Here is a 24,200-nt window from a genome sequence, read left to right as displayed (position 1 = left end):
CTTAAATAAATTCCCATTTCAATTGCACTATTGATTCTCTTAAAAATAGGTCAGTATTGGCTTGGCAGGCACATTAGCAGGAAATCAGCAATGGACAGAAACCATGCTGTTATTTAGTCATTCTAACCCCAAATGCTTAATTAGAAACAGTTTTGTAAAATGGAACAAAAAGAAAGAGTAAATAAATCACATTTTGCTTCACAGCTTCCACAGATTGGCATCCAGGATTAGCTTCTCTCCCTCCCGCCCCCCGCAACGTAAAACTTGATTGAGGGAAAAGAAATGCTGAGTAAATTGGGTGCAAAATAGGTTATTCTTCATTGCTTAATCCTTATTCAGTATTCTTGTGGCAATTCTTTGCACCTTTAGTTTATATTTCAGTAAACAAGGTTCAGTAAACAAGATATTAATTCATAGTTCAAATACCTCAGTTAACCTCCTTTGACAAAGGACTAATTCCAGGATGGCGATGATGAGGAGCATGATTTTTCTCCTTTATTCCTACCTCACATTTATTTTATGGTGATGTAGATCTCTATGTAATTGCTATTTGATTATCTATGTGCACTATTCATTCAAGTCGCTTGAAAAAATATTGTATGGAAACAAGTAAGCATGGCTTAAGAATAGACAACTGTCTATAATAGGAAAGAATGAAATGGCTGAAAAATGTCCTGTGGAGTGGAGGGTGGATTGTACCAATATGACTCAAAGTTAGAGAGCCAGTAAGTTGTCCTATCATAGTCAGTGGGGTTAAAGATTTTTGAAATACATATTGCCAATAGAGGTGTGTAAATGAATACTTGATCAGCAGAAATCAGGAATTAAAAACCAAACCAAACCCCTTTGGGTTAATTTAACTTAAAAGTATTGAACTCTATCTTGACTCTGACTTGAAAATCTTAACCCCAATGTCTAGACAATGCATTAACAATTTCATATGAAATGACAGCAGCAGCTCTCCCATGCATAGTTGTGGACATTTTTATTGTACTCTGTAGCAGAAACACAAAAGAGAGAGAAACTCTTTTTTGATGGCTGGTGTGGGTCTTCCGGGCTGTGTGGCCGTGTTCTGGAAGTTTTGTTTCCTAACGTTTCGCCAGCACCTGTGACCGGCATCTTCAGAGTGCAGGAGCACAGACAGGAGCAGTTCTCTCTATGCCCAGGGTGATGTGACCCTTTTGTGGGTATTTATAGAGATCTGGGGGGGAGATTGGGGGGTTGGGTTACTGAGTGGCTGCTTGTTTTGGTGTCAGCATCTGTGTGTATCTTCCTGGGGATTAGGCAGGGTTTTTCTTCTATTGAATTGTTAACGAGGGGCTGCTGGGGGTGATTAGCAAGTTCATTGTGTGAACTGTTCACACGTCCTGGTGGTTGAGCTGAGTTGGTTGACCTTTTGCAGGCTGTATTTTTCAGGATTGGTATCCAGGTTTTGTTGATTTTTAGACTCTCCTCTTTTTTATTGAAACTGTGCTGGTGTTTGTGAATCTCAATGGCTTCCCGGTATAGCCTGGTATAGTGGCTGTAGGTGTTGTCCAGTATCTCTGTGTTTTCAAATAGGATTTTGTGTCCAGTGTGCTTGAGAGCATGTTCAGCTACTGCAGATTTTTCTGGTTGCTGTAGTCTGCAGTGTCTTTTGTGTTCTTTTATCCTGGTATGGATGCTGCGTTTTGTGGTCCCGATGTATACTTGCCCGCAACTGCATGGTATGCGGTATACTCCTGCGGCGGTGAGGGGATCCCTTTTGTCTTTTGCTGATTTTAGTACTTCTTGTACTTTTCTGGTGGGTCTGAAGATTGTTTGGAAATTGTGTTTTTCCATCAGTTTTCCCATGCAGTCTGTGACCCCTTTGATATAGGGCAGAAATACTTTGTTGGTGGGTGGTTGTTTTTCTTCTTCAGTCGCATGTTGTTTTCTTGGTTTGATGGCTCTTTTTATTTCATTCTTGGAGTAGCCATTCGCTTGTAGGACCCAATTAAGGTGGTTAAGTTCAGAGTTTAGGAATTGGGTTTCGCAGATCCGATTGGCACGATCCATGAGGGTTTTGATAATGCCTCTTTTCTGACGTGGGTGGTGGTTGGAGTTTTTGTGTAGGTGCCGGTCTGTGTGGGTGGGTTTTCTGTAGACTTTGTGTCCTAATTTGAGGTCTGGTTTGCGTATGACCAATGTGTCTAGAAATGGAAGTTGGCCGTCCACTTCTTTTTCCATGGTGAATTGTATATTGGGGTGGACGCTGTTTAGGTGGTTCAGGAACTTCTCTAGGTCTTCTTCATCCTGACTCCAAATTGCGAAGGTGTCATCCACAAATCGGAACCAGACTGTTGGGGTAATGGGTGCGGTTTCTAAAGCCCGTTTTTCAAAATGTTCCATGTAGAAATTTGCTACGACTGGGCTCAGGGGGCTTCCCATGGCGACACCGTCCATCTGTTCGTAGTACTCATTATCCCACAGGAAGTAACTGGTTGTTAGGCAGTGCTGAAATAAAGCTGTGATGTCTTCTGGGAAGATCTGTTTGATGAGTCCCAGGGTGTCCCTCACTGGTACCTTGGTGAACAGGGAGACCACATCAAAGCTGACCAGTTTGTCCGTGGGGTTGAGTTTCAGGGTGATTTTGTTGATGAAATGTCCTGAGTCTCTGATGTGGGCTGGAGTCTGTCCAACGTGGGTCTGTAGAAGGTTGGCCAGATGTTTGGATAATTCATATGTCAGGGAGCCAATGGCGCTTACGATGGGTCTGAGTGGGATCGAGTCTTTGTGGATTTTGGGGAGTCCGTATAGTCTGGGTGTTAGGGCTTCTGTCTTGCATATGCGTTGAAGTACGTTGGGGTGAAGGGAGGAGCTCCTCGTCAGGGTGTTGGTTTGTTTCATGATTTTGCTGGTCGGATCTCGTTTTAGTTTTCTGTATGTGGTGGGGTCTAGTAGTTCTCTAACTTTGTCTTTGTATTCATCTGTTTTCATAATTACCGTGGCGTTGCCCTTGTCAGCCAGCAGGATGATTGATGTCGGGGTCCGAATTGAGGGTTTCTATGGCATTTCTCTCTTTCTTCGTTATGTTGCTGGTGAGGGGCTTTGCTCTCTGTAGGATCCTTGCTATTTCACCCCTTATTTCCTCTGCTTCCTCTTCAGGACAGTGGCGGATGGCTGATTCCACATTGGCGATGATATCTTCCACAGGAATTCTGGGGGGTGTGATTGCGAAGTTTCCTCCCTTGGCTAGGATGGCGGTTTCTTCTGGCGCGAGTTGGCCTTCTGTCAAATTGATGACAATGCAGGAGGGATCCAGCGCCGGTTTTGGTTGACTGTTTTGGCATTTGTTAAACTTTTGCTTTTGCCTGGTTGTGTGGTCAATGATATCCTTTTCCATTTTCCTGTAGGTTAAGGTGTCAATCTTGTCCTAGTCCTGGCTTCTCATTTTCTGACTGATGCTGATGTGTGTGTCAAATAGTTCTTTGTCTGTGATGGCAAGTTTTCTGCGGGTTGTGTGTATTCTCTCACGCAGGAGGGCTTGTTCAAGTTGGTCGTAAATGCGGTTAGCTTGTGGAGATTTGAGAGTCCTTTTCGTTCTGAGAAAAGCTGGGATGGTCCCAGTGTCTCTGCATCGTAGTAGGAAGGTTAAGGGGCATAGTAGGTATGCTTTTTTGTTCCGGAGTGTTCCTAGTCTCCGTGTCTGTTGGAACATTTCTTCCCCGTAGAGGCGTTCCCCCCCCCCCCAGATCTCTATAAATACCCACAAAAGGGTCACATCACCCTGGGCACAGAGAGAACTGCTCCTGTCTGTGCTCCTGCACTCTGACGATGCCGGTCACAGGTGCTGGCGAAACGTTAGGAAACAAAACTTCCAGAACACGGCCACAGAGCCCGGAAGACCCACACCAGCCATCGTATGCCGGCCGTGAAAGCCTTCGGCAAACTTTTTTTCTTTCCCCGTATTTTCTCCTGATGTTTCCTTTCACCAATATATGGGGCCTGAGTCTACTTTGCCAACAAAAAACTAGAGCAGTCTTTTCCACCCTGGGCAATTTCTGGCTGGGAGTTGAGATCCACACAGCTGGAAGTCACCTAGATCAGGCTTCCTCAACCTTGGCAACTTTCAGACAGGTGGACTTCAACTCCCAGAATTCTCCAGCCAGCAATTCTGGGAGTTGAAGTCCACCTGTTGTAAAGTTGCCAAGGTTGAGGAACCCTGACCTAGATGGAGGAAGGCTGGTGTAGATGATCATCGGGGGAAAAGCATCTGCAGTTAGGGAGAGGGAAATGGAGACCTTTCCAGAGAACATTCCACATTATTGGCTGACTGTACTGTGGGGCTCTTTATTTGAAGAAATGGCATTATAAGCTAATTATTTTTAACAGATTAAGCCATAGCAAAACCATCAACCGATTTCAACAGAGGCAAAACACCCTAGAATCTCTGAATACAGAGCTATGGAGCACCAAGGAACGAGGAATCTACCCTTTCTCACAAAGGAATTAACACTTTCCTCTGGTTTCTCAGAGCAGACAGGCAGAGTGAAATCCAAGCAGTATATACTGATCCTATGGTTTTATGGATAAAACTGACAATCCACAGGAGGGCTGTGCAAAGCTCTGAAGGAGGGTGTCATTTTGATGAAAATTGAAACAAAGCATTCCTCTGAAGTTGTTTCATGAAAGCTTGGAGATCCCCCTGTTTCTAAGACCAAAGTGAAATGATATAGTCTGTTTTGGAGCCCCTCAGTCTGCTCTCCATATAATTTCTTTACGCTACAGTGATTTCATTCCACACATGTTCCACAATGATCAAAGTACAGATCCTACCCAAACACCAATACCCAATTGTTTGCTTTCAAGGGTTGATCACCATAGTTTTGAAAACTCCTGCAATCATGGAGAAATCCAAACTCTGTTCGATGGAGGAAGGAAACTTGATTCTATAGTATGCTTTTTCTAGTGGTTATTCACACAAAGTTTAACAGCAGAGAGAACCCCCCCCCCCCCCGCAATATCTTTGTTTTGGCAAACTTGCTGAGAAGCAGGTGGAGAACAATAATAGTTTTTATTAAACTATTAATATTTAATAAAGGTGGCATATACATATTAAATTTTAAAATGTATATGCCACCTGACTCCTAGCGACTCTGGACTTGTGGTCATAGATGCACTTAATGTTTCTCTAACCAAAGTGTGACATTTGTGAACTGCTTAGATCTCTGAAAGAAGGAATGGCTTATGAATAACTGAATTGTCCAGATTACCAGTTTGAGTCAACCTAGAGGTGACATCTCATGCAAGCTATTGGAGTAGCTGCAGTATATATTACATATAATTATTGCAAGAAAGAAAAAAGAGAATCATGCCTTTCATTGTAATATGGGAGAAAAAGAGAAACAGCTGCAGGGTTATTTTGTAAGATCTATTTTCTAAGAAGAATAAAACATTTTTTCTAGTTTTTTTCTAAAAAAGAAAACCAGCATGAACATGAACATATTTGGAAATGCATGTCCTCCCACATACAGCCATCTGTGCAGAATTTACAGCAAACCCCCGCTAGTTTCATGAAAAAAAAAGATATGACATTATTGTATTGAATTACACCTCAAGTATTAGGAAAGAATTTTCAGAACAGACTTCTCAGAGTTTTAGGAATGAAATCTGGTGGAGAAGCAAGCGTTTTATTATCTTAAGAGCAGTATGGATTAAAACAGTTTCACAGCAGCTGAATACCTGAAGCAGGTAGAGAACTTAAACTGTTATAATAGATAACTAAGTGCTGAACAGGTACAATCGGGCGTATCCGTGTTGCCAGTCTCATGCATAAATGAATGCTGATTCCAGAAGGTAGAACTGTAGTTCTTACTATGGACCCAATTTAACCAGAAAGAAGGGATAGGCTTGGAAAACAGGATTTCCTAATTCTATTCAGCATGTAAGTTGATTTTCTGCTCCTTGTTGTAAAGACACTGCTTTTATTTATGGATTGCCCAAGTACAGGAGCACTGGTGTTAGAATGGGGATAATCCCTGAGGTAGGAGGAGCTACTCAATGGGTGCTGCGTGCAGGACTGAGCCTTAAAAGGTACCTCCAACCATCTGAGAGTTCTCCTGCTCCACAGAAAGCAAGGGGCTTCCTGACCCTTCAAAGGACATGACAAAAGAAAAAAAAGTAAAAGGTCAAATAGTTAAAAAAGAATGAAAAATCAAGTAGAGAATCAAGGTTACCTGGAACTGCTCCAGTGGCCTGGTTACTGGAATGAGCAAAAGTGACGACCTGGGGGAGCAAGGTGGGATTGTTCTCCATTGTGGCCTACCTGCCACAGTGATTGCAAAAGGTAATCCATCTCAGGATCCCCTCCAACTGTACAGTTTCTATGCAGCCACGAATTGTGAACCATCACACTGATCCTTTTAGCCTAATCTACCCCCTGGGACTGTTCTGAAGGTAAAATGTATAGAAAGGAAGAACATGTAAGCCAATCCCAAGCATCTTGTATAGAGTGGGAGAAATGTGTATTTAAATATTACTGTTAATGCGATTACTTCTATTATGAATATATATTTAAAATTAATTTTAAAAGGAGTGTTTTATTTATTTACTTACAACAGGGGCTCTGAAAGGGGTACTAAAAAAGCCATCAAACAAAAAAGGGAAAAATAATACAACATACGAATAAGAAAACCCCTAATAACCAATAAAAAAGATCAAAGGCACCCAACAGCTTGAATTTACTTAAGGATCAAACAATGCTGCTTTGGCTAGTTACCAAATACTAAGAGGGTAGGGGCCATCCGTGCCCACAGGGGGGACAGAATTTCATAGAATGGCGGTCAGTTCCCTTGATGCTTGGTCTGGATGGTCATACTTGATCCTGGCAAGGAGTTGCCTTAGATGTACAGTGACCATACGTTGTTTATTACAAAGGACAGTCCTTTATTACAGAGAGCCGTCCTTTAGATTTATTTAATTATTTCCTTGGTTTTGCTCTTGAATTTTCCTTTGTAAAGCAAAGTTATAAACACGTTTTTTTAAAAAAAAATCCTCATGAACCTCTTTCAGATTTGCCCCTTTTCCAGGTTTGTCCTTTATTTTTTCCAAGAAAATATGGTTACTGTACTGAGATGTCCCAGTGTTGCAATGTAAAAGGTTTTCAGGGTCATAGCCAGGACTCTGAACTGGGACTGGAAACCTTCTAGCAAGCAATGCAGCAACTTCAAGATCACAATTATTCTAATCTGACAGTCTAGCCATTGCATTTTGCACCAGCTGTAGCTTCTGGGTTGCCTCCAAAGGCAGCCACATATACAGCACATTGCAGCTCAACCAAGAGATGATCAAGGTATTGAGTTACTGTTACCAGAATAACTTAGTCCATGAAAGGTGATAACTGATACATCAGCTGAAGCTGGGCAAAAGCTTCCCTGGCCAAGACTTTCAAATGTTGTTTAGGTCCCCAAGTCATGAACCTGCCAAGAGTTATTACCAGGGGTGATGCTACTAGATTGTCCTGATAGCAAGCAGCTCATTTTGGTAGGGTTTAATCTAAGCTTGTTTCATTCCACCCAGTTCCTCACAACCTCCAGAAATGGGATCAGGACTTCAACAGCATCTCTGGCTCAGCTCAGGGTGGTGATGTATGATTGTCATTGGCATACTGATGACATCTTATCCCAAACCACCAAATCTCTACCTGTAATGGTTGCATGTAGTTGTTAAATAATCTGGAGGAGAATACTGAGCCTTAAGGCACTCCACAATGGAGTTCCCAAAGACTTGCGCACTGCCCTCCTATGGAACTGCCATTGAGATAAGAGTGGATCCATTGTAAAATAGTGCTCCAATTCCCAAACTCTGAAGGTGACCCAGAAGGATACCATAGTTGATGGGACCAAATGCTGCTGCAAGATCTAATAGGATTAAGAGTGGTACACTGCCCATCAAAGTCCTGGCAGAGGTCATCAGCCAAAACAACTGTTTCTATTTCCATCCCATAATCAGATCTAATCTTGAGTGAAAAGAATCTAGATATTCCATTTCATCTAGGATCCTCTGTTGTAGATCTGCCACCAAGTTCTCAACCATCATTGCATGGAAGGGTAGATTGGAAACTGGTAAAAGTGATAAAAAACAGCTGAGTCCAGGGAAGCTCTCTTCAGGGGAGAGTGCGCTATCACCTCTTTGAACATCTCTCAGAGCCAGTTGCTAACTTAGCACACCTGGAAGGCATTTGCTTGGGGAAAGTAGAATATTCTATTTCCAACTGCATTTAATTTGATGGGTTTGACAGAAGAAAAAATCTACTATGGTAAAAACATAAGGTAGTCAAAAATTGTATTTTCTTTGTATATTTTTAAACAAGGAAACTTTATACATGAGAACTCTCATCAAACAAGATGCTTTTTATACCAAGCATGCATGGATTATATCTTCTTTTACCTCTGAAAGAGTATTTTCAAAAATTATAATAGATAATATACAGTAGATAATCTGATACCATCCATATGTCTTGGATTACTATTGCCATAATCCCAGATCACTAGCCATGTTGGCTAGATTCTATGGGAATTATAATCCTAAACATGTTGCCTGATCTTAAGGTAGTTTCTACTCAGTGATATTTTCAGTAGCAATGTGGATGCCATGCTAAATGCATCACTTGAAGCTCATCCTTTTTAAATCTTGTTAATATGAATTAGGGCCCTGGGAGAAGAGTTTTTCATTGGGATCATAACAGGGAATAAAAGAGTTAAGTGTCAATCCTAAAGAAAATTGCTTTCTTTTCTGACTGTGGGTATTAACAATTGAAAAAAAGTCACTGGAATTCAAGCAGCACTTTTAGCATCACCTCTACTTTGGCTCTGTTTCTTTTCCCCCCAATCAATACACTTCACCTTACCTGCCTACCCATCTCCCTTTTTCACACATCAAGTTTTTCTAGAAATTCAAGACCAGCTCATTAATAAAACATTACATCTTAAAAGCATTATCCATTTTTCTCATAAAGAGGTAGTCTAAATAGATATCACTTTGCTATGTATTGTTCATATCAGGGCAGCAATCTTAATTCCATCATATCCAGGTCCATTTTTTTCCCTCAGAAAGAATGGCTTTTGTTACCTGTTGCTGAAGTAAAAAGATATTCAGTTGTCATCTTCATCTAATGCAAATTAAATCTTCACATCTTTCCTGTTTAAGCAAAGGCCATGCAAGTAATGCAGAAGAACAAACGAGGGAGAACATACTACTTGGAATATAACTCAAACATGTGCAAAATATTATTGTACCCAAGACGCTTTATACTAGAATAAAAGAAAAATAACTAAAGCAAGATCCTACCCATTATAATTGACTTTATTATGTCATTTATATGCTGTCCGATTCCCAATGACCCTGGGTGGTTACAAATAAAAACGTTAAAAACAGGAATAAAATACAATGATGGACAAAAAAGAAGAGTAAAGATGGTAAGGTTGACAAAACAAATGAACAAAAAAAATGGACAGGGATGAAAAGAAACAAACCCACACAATCCAAAGGGGCTTTGTTCACCCTCGCCAAAGGCCTGAGTTAGAGCCAGGTCTTCAAAGTCCTTTGAAACACCAGTACAGTGGAGGTCAACTGGATCTTGGGAGGGAACCTCATTCCAGAGGGCAGCTGCTGCTACAGAAAAGACACATTTCTAGGGTCCTGATAGATGGCATTGTTTAACTGAAGGAACCTGGATTGTGCAAACCATGCCAGGTTGAATTGGCCAAGCAGCTATTATGGGAGACAGGTGGTCCCACAAGTAACCAAGCCCTATACCATGTAGAATTTTATAGATAACAATCAGCACCTTGAATTGCACATAGAAGCAAACTGGCAACCAGTGCAGCTTGCAAAGCAGAGGTGGGTCATGAGCATACCCATCGCTGCATGTGCCCCTGCATTCTGGACCAGCTGAAGCTTCTGGGTGGTCTTCAAGGGCAGTCCCATGTAGAACACATTGCAGTAGTTAAGCCATGAGGTGACCAGGGCATGAGTGACTGACTTATTTCTGTGGATCTGATTCATCAGAAGAAAGACCAATGCTACTTTTTCCAATTCAATTCTTTTTATTCCCCGTCCATTTTGTTGTACCCCTCTGCCTACACAATTCATGCAAGCTATACATTCCTGGGTTTTCACTGCAGTCATCCACAAACACACCTTGCTCTGCCAGGGAAGCATTCTGAAAAATCCAAAAGTAATCACAGAGGGGAAGTGTCATTAAAGAAGGGAGCTTCTGATACTCAGTAAAAAAGGGGACGATGCTCATATACTGATGCCTGCCAACGATTCATGAAGATCAAAATCCACAACAGGCTGTTTCATCATGAAGATTTTTTTATTTCCCTGACTTAAGGAAAAAAAAAAGATAATTAGACAAAAACTCTATCAAGGCTATCACCTTGGTGAATAATTAAACCTACTCATTGTCTGGGATATTAAAGCTTTGTAAGATTTTGACTATTTCCATATAATAGCTAACTCCAATAAACTGTCAGCCCACCATATACTAAAGACGTCAAAAACTGGCTTCAGCTCCTAACAAGGAAAGTAGTTTATGTAGGATCTAAAATACCACCTTCAAATGTTAATTTTAAATAAAATCAATTATTTCACTGTTCCAAGTTAGGGTTATGCTTATACTGCAAGGAACCACTTTCCTGTTGGTTTTGCCTGTAAATCATTAAGTGCAGGCAGAATCAACAGATTTTGTTTGCCAAAATAAAAATAAACCAATTTCTTGTTTGGCCAACATTTTCTTCTAGCCTTAAAGAACACAAAATGAATGAGATAATCACTAGATATTTAAACTGACAACTGGGCTTTTATTTATAGTCCTGTATTTTATTTTTCTGGTATTCCCAACAACTATAATCTGTATTTTGTCAACATTAATAATTAACTATTCAGATTAATAGCCACTTATTACTGTCCTCAATACTGTCCAAGCTGAACACGTGGAGTAATGTCAAAACATAATGGAAAGAGATCTTGTTCCCCTAAATATTCCAGATGATTAAAAGCATTGTATAAAACATATGGATAATGTGTACTCAAAGGAGTTAGCAAAAAATCTAGTTATCTCCCCTTAGTAGTTGGAATGCTATTTGAGAACTCTCCGGAATATCTTACAAAGACTTTCATAGCCTTGTACAATCAAATAGAACAATATTTGTTTGGGAGAAATTCTCCCAGAGACAGGTATACATTATTCAACCAAACTAAAGGCAGACCTCCTAGCAACAAATGCTCAGTGTAAAGAAGATTGCTGGGGAGTATCGGGGAGAAATAGTGGATTCAGAGATTGACAAATCCATGCTCAAATCAGAATTATCCCCCACAATCAGATGCCCCAGGCACAGTGTTTTGCGTGGACAGCAAGTTTGTATGCGGATTGCTATGGCTTCAATAATACCTTACTGTTGTCCAGGAATCTGGAGAGATGGTGGGCTCTATGGATCTGTGGCACTCTCACAATTGTGAGGTGAGAAGTCATATAAATTGCTATACATACATACATACATACATACATACATACATAGTCTTGTGAACTGCCAACTGATTACTAGGAACACTGCAGAAACAGCTGAAGCATGTGGTTGCTACAGACAAAAGACCATGCCATCTGAAATTTCCTGATTTCTATGAAATTTGGCCACTTCACCTTCTCCTAATGGCCTAGCTTTCACTCTGTCCCTACAAAACACCCAACATTTTTAGGCATCATTAGGCATTTATATTCTTCCTATTTAAAGACCCTGCTAAGTGCTCTGGGGCACAATCTAGGGCAGAAGAGAGAGGAGAAAACCTATCAGTAAAGTTGTGGTCATGATTTTTACTGTGCCATTACTGAGTAACACTCCTGATAGGAAGGTTGAGCTTTGTGCGAGAAGATCTTCAAGAGAAGGATCAAGTCCACCTATTTTAGGGACAAGTGACAATTTCCTTCTGGTAGCCTCCCCCCAGATCCAGAATACATCCAGTATTACAAATGCGATAGAAATCACTCAAACAGAAATTGCACTGTATTATGCCTATATCATGAATTTTGGCTTCTTCTCTTTTGAATGCACTTCAGTCTGAGGCTGGCAATTTGCTACAGGAAAACTAAGAGAGGGGTGCTTAGTCCTTCTTCTGCTCTACTTTATTTACCTCCCATCTCTCCTTACTCTCAGAAGATGCCACACCAGTGTTTCTTTCACCAATACCATTCTAAACCAGATGCTAGGCCTACCGGCATCCATCTCCCATGAGCCTCAAACAGTTTGAAGGTGGAACCAGTCACTGAAAGAAGCCCCTGCTTTTCTCCTGTCTCATGAGTCGACACCACTTCTGTTTCAAATTGGAATACAATCCCTCGCACTGGTCTACATGCTGAGCCTGGCCTTTTTGATCTTTAAAGCAGTACTTTGAGGGGTATTTCCTTAACCTTTCAAGTTATTGCTCTTGCTTGAGTCTGGGAATAATATCCTCCTCTTTCAGCCTTGAACATGAATTCATCATCAGATTTGCTTTCCTGCCGGGCTTGCTCATTTGTTATTATAGGGCAGACTAGAAAAACACTTCTGTCTCTCCCACCTCTAGTCCCTGCACCAAGCTCAAACAGATTGTCAAAATAAAGTACAAAATGCAGTGCATTCTACCAACTTGCATAGAAGGAACCTCTTCTGCATTCAAGGTTTGCCACTGGTTGTGTCACAAAGAACTGTTCAAGGGCATTCACACTAAAGCAGCTCCAATTTTTTTTCAAGTAGCTTTGGGTACTAAAGCTCTACATTTGCATACCTGCCTTGGTACTTTTTTGAGACACTTTTCCGGGGAGATGACTCCACTGAATCTAGTTCAGTAGCAGAAACTTGGCCATGTGCAGCTTCCCTGATGTTTGCGGAATTAATGTCCTACATTGTCCTATACTCTACTTGAATCAAACCATTTTGTTTTTAGAATGGGGGCAAGCAGCTGGGAATATGTGACTAGGAAAGCAAATAGGAGCAGGAGAGTTTTGTGAGGGAGTTGGTGAATTGTGGAGTTGATCTGCAGAGTTTGGGGGAAGTTTGTTTAACTGATTGCACCAGCCTCGGTATTTTCTGGCTGAATGCATGTATTTATTTTCTTATTTGCTGAGCAAATGGTCTGAATGCATGGTCTGAAAAGAAGAGGCTTATGTTGCACCTGACTGATCTGATGATCAGGGAGCAGATGGAGCTACATTTTGCAGGTCAATCTCTGACAGCACTTTTGAAAAGAAAAGATAGGTATGTATCTAAGTATGCTAATTACACGTTGAAGTACAAAAATGTGTCTTTGTTGGAGGAAAGCATGAAAGGACTGGGAGCCAATCCTTCTTCTTTAGGACTCATCATGGAAGGTACATACCTGTACAAAGGTATAGTGCCCTCTGTACACAGGTATTGCACAGAGGGCACACGATGAAGGCCAATAGAAAGGGACTTTCATGGAGGATAGGATATAAGATGTTGTTCAGGAACAGAGGTGGCAAAAAGAAGACTGTGTGAGGAAGGTACCTGAAAGGGAGTGGTGAGAGATAAGTGGCAAGAAAGCACACAAGTCAAGATGAAGTCTATATCACTGGAGTTGACCAACTGATCTGAGGCTTGAACATGGCAAGCAAGCTCAGACCATCTAAGACAGGACTATCATCTCAACCTCTCCAGAGCAATGGAAAGGACTCTCAACTCTGCAAGGATCAACAAAAACAAAGTTCTCCACTGAGGTGCAAAAGAAGAAAGGTAGTAGTGGGAGGCTCACTGTCATAAGGGACAAACAAGCTAGATGTGTGCTCTCTTCCTAACGCATGTATTCAGGATATGATGAAAAGATATCAGGCTCATCAAATGGACTGATTGTACATGGTTAAGCAGGAATGGAGAACAAACAACACTGCTAGAAGAGGAAAAGTAGGTTTGGCAGGAACTTTTTTAATCTGATTGAGCAGGCTTTAACCTAACCCAGAAAGAAGAGGAAAAAAAGAGGCCTAGACTCAGGTAGAAAAGTGCTGGTCATTAGGAACATGGCAGGAAAATGGAGGAAGTACAAGGCAGGAAAGGGGACATGGGAAGGCCCAGTGCACGTGGTAGGGAGATCAACAGTGACATCCTCAGTACCAATTGTCTGTTCATTAGTGCCCAGAGTATGGGCAATAAACAGGAGGAATGCAAATATGATTGTACAGGTATCACATAAACCCAGTGGAGTGAGTGTGGAGAGCATAAAACTTAAGGGAGGCAACCTGGTTATGTATGTAAAGACACTATATCCATCTGAAACAATCATTTTCTCTAAATACCAAAGTCTTGTTGAAAGCATTTGAGTAGGATTAAAAGGGGTTAAGAAAAGAAACAATAGGGATACTGTTGTGGGAGTTTACCATAAGCCACCCACCTAGCAAGAAGATGCAGAAAATGCCTTTCTAAATCAATTCACCAATTGCACAAACAACAGATAATAGCAGCAATGGGAGAGATCAACTGACCCTGATATCTACTGGAAAACTAACTCAGCTAGGAGTCTAACAGATTACTCATCTCTCTTGTTTACAATTCCATTTTTCAGAAGGTAGATGAAGGATCAAGGTGATAGCTGTTCTGGAACTGGTAGATGGACTGAAGTTCAAGATAACTACAGGAGGAAACACTAACAGAAATTGGTCTGTACCCTGGACTTCAGAAAGGCAGATTTTAATGAATTCACATGAAAGGTGGACAACACAGGGATAATATAAAGGACCAGGATGAAATAAGGTTATCAAGGAAAGCAAAATATAATTTTGGGGATGGGGGGAGAGAGTTATGTTCAAAATGAAAGTCAAAGGTGCTGTTAACCTGTTGTTTGGAGAAATAATAATGGGGAATAGGGAGAAGGCAGAATTGCTTAGGACCTTGTGTATCTCTTCTCTCAGCCCCCTCCTAATATGAGTGATAACTTAGAATCGAGTAAAAACCCACCTTGCTACCTTAAATAAATTCAAGTCTCCAGGGCCAGATGCTGAGAGCTGGCAGAAGTGATCTCAGAACTGCTGACTGTAGTCTCTGAAAACTCTTGAAGGATGGGTGAGATACTAGAAGACTGGAGAAAAGCAAACATGCTCCTAACATTTGAAAAAGGGAGAAGAAAACTGGGCAAGGTACTGGAACGGACTGTCAAGCAGCAAGTCTTTGAGCGGTTAGAAGGATCGCTACTATCATCAGGAACTAGCCTGGGCTTGTCAAGAACAAGTTGTGTCAGAGTTTGATCTCTCTTACAACAGAGTGACTAATTTGGTAGACCAAGTGAATGCTATGGGATTCTTGATTTTAATAAAAGTATTTGATAAAGTATCTCATACCATTTCTGTGGACAAGATAGATAAATATGGGCTAGAGCAGTGTTTCTCAACCTTGGCAACTTTAAGATGTGTGGACTTCAACTCCAAGAATTTGACAACCAGCCATGCTGGCTGGGGAATTCTGGGTATTGAAGTCCACACATCTTAAAGTTGCCAAGGTTGAAAAACCCTGGGCTAAAGGGTTTTGCAGCCAGATGTCCCAAAGAATGCTAGCAAATGGTTCTGCACTGACTTGGAGGGTTCCCAAGAGCTTCACCCTTGGCCCAGTACTATTCAACATCTTTATAAATGACCCATAGAATTGAATGGAATGACCTGCTCTTTGTTGAAGCAAGGGTAGGATGAAGACCCATGGGTTGAAACTAAAAAAGAGAGGGAGAAGGAGAGAGAGAAATTCAGATTGAATATAAAAAAAAAAATATCCGGAGAGAAAGAGTGATAAGGCACGGAGCAGTCTGCCAAGAACAGTGGACTGTTCCTCATTGGACATTTTCAAATGAGGATCAGAAGTTTTAGTGGATTTGGTGGTGGGTTTGTGGCAGCTCACCCATTAGATTTATGCCAGAATATAGAAGGGCACTTTTATTGCAGCATCTATGGCTCCTGGCCTCTCCAATAACAAGTGATTGAAAATGCTCTAGTTTGACTATAAATCTCATCCTATTCTGATGGAACACAACACAACAACAACAAAGGATGCTGAAATATGACAGACTCATCCTTTTTTTTTTTTTTTCCAAACCTCACACTGGATCTGACCATTAAGTAGGATTACAGTGCCGAAGAATAATCAACAACAAATCAATCCATTTCTGAAGTTCTGGATTGAGCCCCAAAACAGACTGGGTGATCTGAGCACCCTCCTGATGCTTGCATCCCACAGAATGTTAGAAAGTTCCAAAGAAACACAACAATTTGTGTTCCACGGTATCCCCTCTCTTCTTGCTATGTCTTCTGCAGGGAAACCCACAAGGCACAAAGCCAGTTAAGATGAGGATTATCGCATCATGCTATCCCCTTACATCACAAAGGTTCACTGCCAAATAAAAGTGCAAGTCTATGTATGATGAGGCAGCCGTCCAACTGCTTGGGCAGACGGAACTCATCAGCTTTGATTTTTTAATGTCTATGTTGTGCCTCTCTGGCAGCCCCACCCTTGCACTGTTAACATTGCTAGGTTAATATTGTTATAAAGAAACTTTTTGGGGGGGTTACACAAGCAGATTAGGAGAAAAGGGGCAGCTGTGAAGTTCTACCTTGTTACAAATAAATCAAGAAAAAGAACTTTATGCAACTTCTATTTCTTGGGAAGAATCTTAAATGGCATCAGAAGTTGTGTTTCACATCATTCTGTGTATGTGTGTGTGTGAGAGACCGAGCTAGATAGAGAATGATGTGTTAGGGAATCATTAGAGCCATTGTTGATGTGGTAGGATACTGATACTCTATGTAATTCCTCTCTAAGCATTAACAGATTATACAGAATAAAATCAGGAGCATTTGGAACCTGGAGTAGGAATGCAAAGTGCTGATTATGGAATCAGGAGAGCTCCTTTGGATTCTCAAATGTGACGCACAGTTTATTCTAGGAAAGAGTGCACAACATGCAATACTTCAGATGTTGCTGACCACAGCTGCCAGCTGTCCTAGCCAGCATAGTGGCCAATAGTAAGGGATACTGGGAGAGTTCTGACTCAGTATTGTGCGGGCTGCGCACTGAATGCCCACCTTAGAGACTTGCCCGTTAGATTTATCAAGCCTAATACCTGCACCCAAAGGAGCTGATGAACATGCACATCGCACAGGTGCTCATGTCAACATGCAGTCTTCAAGCACGTGCACATGGGACTTTAAACTTTATCAGCCATTCCTGGTCTGGTGCCTTCCAGGTATAAAAGAGCTACAACTTCCAACATTCTCTTCTGAGCTGGTCTTTGGCCATCCTTTACTCAAGCCACCCCTAAGAATAAATTTAACCTCTTCTTTATACATGGGACTCTAACTACTTCATGTGCTTTATTAGAATTATACAAATATAAATAAAAGAGACAATGTTCAGAAGGCAGAGAAAGAAGGAAACATCTAAAGAATTTACTGTTTGGAAAGCCCTCAGATCTTGGCATTTCATAATCTCCTACTCATATTGGAGAGATTAAGGTTTAAGAATAGTTGGCAGACTATTTAGTTGCCAGATATTTGAGGGGGTGGGGAGGGTCAGCTTTGATGAAACAGTCTTTCTCCATGGATCATTGTGTAAAGAAATATCATGAAGCAGAAGAATTCTACAGTTCCAGCATTATTCACATGGCTTCAGAATCTCCTGATCCTATTATATTGCTCATTTTCCCCAGGGAGGAACCCAAATTTCCAATGCTAATTTCTCAGGAAAAGAGGCATATGTTGCATGCACTCAGAGGGGATGGGGTTTGGGCCGGTGGGCAGAACATATTGTGAGCCCACTCTTGTTTTACATGTGTTGTGATGTCATATGCATGTATGAAAGAGGAGACGCTTGCAGCATTACGATGCACTCCTTATTTTGACGAAAGAGGATTACGCAAATGATCCTAAATCTACTCACTGAAAATAATCTTATACTGTAGGTCTGTTACCCAAGATTTGGGACAAATAGGTTCAATCACAATAGACAGTGCAAGCATCGACGTACCAACAGTCAGGCTCATTATACACTCTAGCGTCAGTTGATTTGGGCATTATAATTGTTGTGACAGATCCATTCCTTGATCTAAGACAGGGTATCAAAACAGCCAGAGCAAAGCATAGATGGCTCACCCCAAAATTAGTACTAGGGTGACAAGGCTATATACAACCCAGAACTACAAAATAAAGTCTGCCTCTTCCAAACTTGATTTGAATTTCAAGTCTAATTCTCCAGACTCTTGGCCTCTAGCGACATTCTAAATTAGTTATGTGTCTAGTGTACTGTTCACAGCCTCATATTGTTCAGTGGTGTCAACCTTTTCTCTGCCTACACTTAATGCAAGCTGTTCCTACTTGTGAGTATTATGGAATATTTGACCCATTAGCCCCAGGCAGAAGGCACAGTTGTGCAAGGCACCATTTAATGTACACAGAGAATTACTTTCCAGTTTGGTTTTGAAAGTGAGCATCAAGACAATGAATGAAGCTAAGATGCCGTACACACATTTTAATTCTCCCCTTGCCGGTTTCTCTTAATAGCATCCAACTGAGGTCCCAATTGTACACCAATGAATCTTTGCACCCTGCAAAAAGCTTATTGATTTCAAGACAGTATAGACATATACAATTTCAGGGTCAGGACCTTACAGTCATTGTTTGTACTGTCTAGCACATACATTGTTTATTTTGGACATTAATGCAGAGTCCCATTATGCTGAATTAAAGCTCTATATTTACCAAGAAACAGATGGGTCAGACTTCCTAAAAATATGACTGACTCACTTTAAAAAAGATTTCAATATTCATATAAGGCTTCTCTAGAAGCCCAAAGCTCAAGTACTAATCATCACTGAAACTAGGATCACAGCAACATCAGCATATCACTTTAGACTTAGGGCATAATCATAGTTAAAATATGGGTCTGTTGGAAAGGGGCTGAACCACTTATGCTGGCTGACTTCCATTTTTGTCAGCAGAACCAAGGGAGACATGGTGAGAATATAATGAAAAGGCGGCAAAATATTCCTTCTCTGACTAAGGAAACACCCGTAATACTGGCACAGAATTGAGTTATGCTGAGATACTCCTAATTTCTAGTACACTGGCATACTTGATAATGGCACATCTAGGTAAGCCCTACTGCAGGCTTCTTTGGTTTTGGCTTAGTATGATCCCAGCCACTGCAATTTAGAAAACCATGGTTTACAGCTTAAGAAAATGAGCGAATCCAGCTAATAGTAATATATGCAGCAAATCATGATTAAACCAGAGCTTATGCAGTAACAAAATTCAAGGATAGCTCAAAAAAATCCCTCACTTCTGAATGGGAGGGAATTTAGATTCAGCACAGATTCAGCCTTATCAACTCATCCATCTTTGGCCATTTTGGCTATTATGGATTGGACTACTAACTATATTTGAAACTAAAGCTCAGTGGATAAGGTAAGTCTTATCAAACCTCCAGTAAGCTAACGTATCACTAGATTAGAAGCCACCTTGATCAGAATTCACAAAAAAACAGGTGATTAGTATAATAAATCAATCTCCCTAACTTCTGAGATGAGGTTCCACACTTTGAGGGACACCACAAAGAAACAAAGCTTGGTTCTTTCTGGTGTCATGTCTGGCCCTGCTTCAGTGATGGCATGGGGAAGAAAATCATGTTCGGGATGCAAGTTCTCAATTCCTTTCCTGGATACTATAATAATTAAGCTTACAAGACTTTAGTTAGTAAGTGGAGGTCAGACCAATTACATCATACCTAGCACAAAGTAAAAGCTGGTTTATGAACTCTAAATAAATCAAAATAAAGGTTTGGTTAATACTGGGATTCTTTTCTCCCCTCCCAACCCCTGCCTGCAGGGCCACAGATGTTCTCAGATGCAGCTTTATCAAACTGCATATACTGTCTGCTGCTTAAGACCTCTCTGTGTCCCTATTAGTTTATGCAGAAATTGGGGCATGTCAACAGCATCAAAATGGTGGGTGCACCCAAAGGATTGAAGCTCCACCTTTTAAGATGTGCTACATGCATCACACACATGTACAAAGGAACAGGGCTTCAACTGCCCAGGTTATGTCCATTTTTACACTGATGACCCCCTCCCGAGATCATCCCTACTAAAAATTATGGCATTCTTGCAAATGTGTGGTTTTGCCACTGTTGACTTGTGTATTTTGCTGTTTCTATGAAATAAAAGTGCCACAAAACTTTCCAGTCATAACATGGGTACATGGACCTCTGCCAGAGTTGAAATATAGCTGGAACTTTAGAGAATCTGTGTATCTCAAGCTAATTTTTACCCTCCCCCCCCCCCAAAATAAGAACAAGGTAATGCCACAACCATTAGGTGAAGGCAGCGTCCTGGGATGAAAAGAAGAATTGGATGAGACCTTATGACTTTCCATTCGCAGAACAATTCTAGAAATTTAGGTGCATTAGTTGGGGTGATGCAAAGCTTATTGTCAGGTACGCATATTCATTTCTTTATTTTTTATGTATATTCCACCTTTTGTCTGTGAATTCAAGGCAACATACATGAGCACCTCTCTGGATTTTATGTTCACAATAACTCTGAGGGGGGGGGGGGGCTCAGAGAGAATAACTGGCCCAAATTATCCAGTGGGCTCTGTGGTTGAATAGGGACTTGAATCTGAGTGTCCCTGATCCAAGTCCACCACCTTAATTGCTAGACACAGTGGATATCACACTGGATTGGGTTCAGACATAAATGCTTATTTATACATACCGGAACACGTATGCCACCTCCTCCTAAGATTCTAGGTTGTTCACAGTAGGGTAAAAATCATATACCACAATAAACTGTTAAACATTAAAATCAACAAAGTAACACCAATCACACAACTTCTGAGCTAATACTTTTCCATGGATTGGCTGCTCAGTTGTACTCTCGGTCCCAACAGCCCTTTAGAAAAGCATGCTTTGTGAAAACAAAACACCGCAAAAAAAAGAAAAGAAGGGGGGTTCTTATCCAAAGGGCCCAGATTGCTGCAAAGTGAGGGGGGGTCTCTTAGAAGGTTCTATCCCCCTTAACTTCTCGCAGGGGAAGGATTCTCAGCCTGTAAAGAATGGATGGGCGCTCTTCCTGGGTCAAATGGCCCAAAGATAAGAATCATGTCTGAAGGAAACATGTCTTTCTTCTACAAAGGCATCATCTTTGAAACGCTCTTACATCTCAACAAAGCAATGGGTAAAACATGACACCATGATTTGAATACACAAATCAGGAAAGCCAAAGCTTAATCTAGAACAGTGGTTCTTAACTGTTTGACCTAATTACCCATCCCTCCTCTTGAATATTATCACCACCACCCCCAAAAACCCAGACTGTTGTTTTATTCAAGCATAGCGGCAGTCCCAAACTGGATCCTCAACTCAAGAACAAGCAATTACAAATTGCTCCATTACCCCCAAGATATACTCAAGTTACTCCCTTGGGGGTAATTTCCCCTGTTTAAAAACCACTGATCTACTGTAGAACATAACCAAAAATTCTGCCCATTTATACATAAATATTATTTGCATAGGAAGAGCCTTATAGGACACTTGCTATGTATCTCAGAAACCATTCTCTCTGAATCTATTTATGGGGTCTTGGGAATCCAAAGTTTCATTTAGGACTCACTTCTGTTATATTCTTTAATACATGTTTAATCTATTACCCGTTGGGGGGAGATGGGTGGCATACAAATTTAATAATAAATAAAATAAATAAATTATTGGTATAATGGCAGTTTATAACCCTGGAGCCCAACAAGGACTAGATTTGCACACTGTATTAAACCATGGATTCTTGATTGTCACTTACTGATAAACCAACTTGCTAAACTCACACAGCCTGGTAAGTCACAAACCTTGGTTTATAGATCACAATGGCTGAGTTTGCAGAATAAGCTACACCAGAATGAAGCAAACCACTTTATATAAGTTGTATGCCCTACCATCTATTTTCTCTCAACTGGAATTCTATTCAATATTTTACACTGTGGAAGTTTGTAACCTAAAACACAAAACAATAGCACTTATAACTTTCCTTCCTCCTGCCCCCTATAAGATTGCTTACTAAGATTCATATCAAGATGCATTCAGCATGAGTTACTAGATAAGCATGAAAAATATACACATTCTTAACCTTATCTCTTCATAGTACAAACACAGAATTCATCTCCTTTTCACCATTCCAATACTTCATGTATCAAGATTATTTAGGCAAGGAATAAAGAACACTTTCCAGAATGCTTTAGTAGTGTGTCAAAATGGATTCAGTGACAATTTTGCAAGTTGAACACATCTGCTGAGAATTTGGAGGGTGTAAATCCCTGCAGAATTCATTGGATGGTATATGCAATTGCATGGTTCTTTCTTTTTTTAAACCACACTTTCCAGTTGCAGCTCCATTCACAACGTATTGCACTGTTACAAACAGGCTGACATACAGTAACAGAATGATGACAACTTCCATGCACTGGATCAACACCCCCACAGGTGACGAAAGCACACAGATTTGACAGAACATGATGTTCTCCCTTCTTGTGAAGTGGAAGTTATCTTGGTGCTGGAAAGTTGTCACATGGAAAGCAGCCCCCAGTGTTGCAAGCTGGCTATGTGGCAAAAGTGTCACATGATCACCCTCAAGAGCCAAATTGCATGCAATGCCTGGAGAAGCAAAGTTCATCCTGAGACAAGGAGACTGCTTTCATTTCTTAGGATGAATGTTCAGCAAGCTGGCTATGCTACATCCACAACTGGTCCACAAATGCACAAGAATCACGCCTACTTTCAGGAATAACAGATAACGTGGGATAAACTCCAAAGGATTAAGATCCACTTTGTTAGAGGATCTTCAGAGGATTAGTTTTGCTTCTTTTTTTACATCATTAACTACAGAGGTAGCTAAATATCTGGCTTCTTAATTGCCTGCTACTACCATTAACTGTTTCATTAAACTCACAGCAAGAAATTGGATGGCTTGACCTTCTACCGCCAAGTCTAACAATTTACTACCTGTGTTAGTCCTAATCCAGAGGATCATTCTTACAGTCATTTGACTAAGTTTGTAAAGATTTGACCACCTTATTCTCATCAGCTTGTCAGGTATATTTTTCTTCATAAGTCTGTTCTCCCTTCATTCCCCTTCACACCTGAGCAGGCTCAGATTTTCAGTCCCCTCGCTGAGTTCCAAACCCAGTTATACAAGCCTTGATTAAAATAGGATCCTTGAATTCGAATTTTGTTTGTTTGCACTATGAAGCATGGTTTTGAAAGGCTGATTTTGCATCTTTCCATCCAACGCGCTCACATCCAAGGCTTTGTCCTTTGAGACGTTATTCTATACGGTTCTTTTTAAAATAAATGTCTTTTCTCGAAAAAGTGCAGACATAAAGGTCGGCGACGTGCACGGTATGGCCAGCACCCGTGGCCGAAATGCGCTGGCTCAAGAACTCCGCCGAATGCATCACACTTACATGCGAGTAAACGCCGAAATGGATGGTCCGCGTAAAAAAGAGAGACGGGATCAGCTCCGAAGCCCGCAGACTATTACCGAAAGAAGTTGCGGAAGAGTTGCGAAAGATACGTTTTCCTATATTTCTCAACAACAGAAGATCGTACCAGAGTTGAAAAAAAAAAGTGCGAGGGGAGAAGCAGAAACATAATTTACACGAGCAGGACTGACGTGAGCGAAGTTCTTTAATGACACAGCGCTTATTACTCACCCGCTTTGACCAAGGTTGTCCGTCCAGTCCCAGGGACAAGCCCCCGCCTAGCTACAATTGGCGCCTCGTTCTCTTAAATCACATCCATCCCCTCGGAGAAGCACAGAAAAGATGCCCATTTTCTCTCCCCCGCGTCCGCCGCTCACTCCTCCCCTCCACCTCCCCTCTATGTCCAATCAGCCCTGCTCGCTTCTCTTAAAGCTGCAGCATCCTCGGCCAAGCCAGAGCTGCTCTGCGAAGTGTAACTACGGCTGTTATAAATAACGCCGGCCCCCACGAACGCGGGTGCTTGGCTCCATTTCCCGAGAGGGCTTATTTTAAACGAGGGAGGCGAGTTCAGAAGCGTTTAGTGCTTCAGTCATTAGTGCATTGATGAGAATGAAAGGGTCTCTCCTCCTCCCCGGCATCCACAACAGCAGAGCGACCTCTTTTAAGAAAATGGTTCAGTCCTGCCCGA

The 24,200-nt window shown here is 41.2% G+C and overlaps 1 protein-coding gene across 4 annotated transcripts in view; it reads right to left on the bottom strand.

Moving 5' to 3' along the window:
- The window catches only part of MRAS (muscle RAS oncogene homolog), a 52,467-nt gene extending 28,556 nt beyond the window's left edge, over positions 1-23,911 (bottom strand). For 2 of the 4 annotated variants that reach the window (XM_088146407.1, XM_088146409.1), the window contains exon 1: positions 23,744-23,910. The gene's annotated coding sequence lies outside the window, so the exon portion shown is untranslated. Of the gene's footprint in view, positions 1-23,743 lie in introns of all 4 variants that reach the window. The other 2 variants (XM_088146411.1, XM_088146410.1) reach the window with 2 other exon arrangements.
- Positions 23,912-24,200: the final 289 nt, after the last annotated feature.

Source organism: Python bivittatus, unplaced genomic scaffold (genome assembly GCF_059951505.1).
Source record: "Python bivittatus isolate LINGU-HERP-01145 unplaced genomic scaffold, Pbiv_v1 ctg000480_np1212, whole genome shotgun sequence".
Classification (NCBI taxonomy): Eukaryota; Metazoa; Chordata; class Lepidosauria; order Squamata; family Pythonidae; genus Python; species Python bivittatus.
The sequence above is the reverse complement of the archived record's forward strand: the minus strand, read 5'-3'. Positions and strand labels throughout refer to the sequence as shown.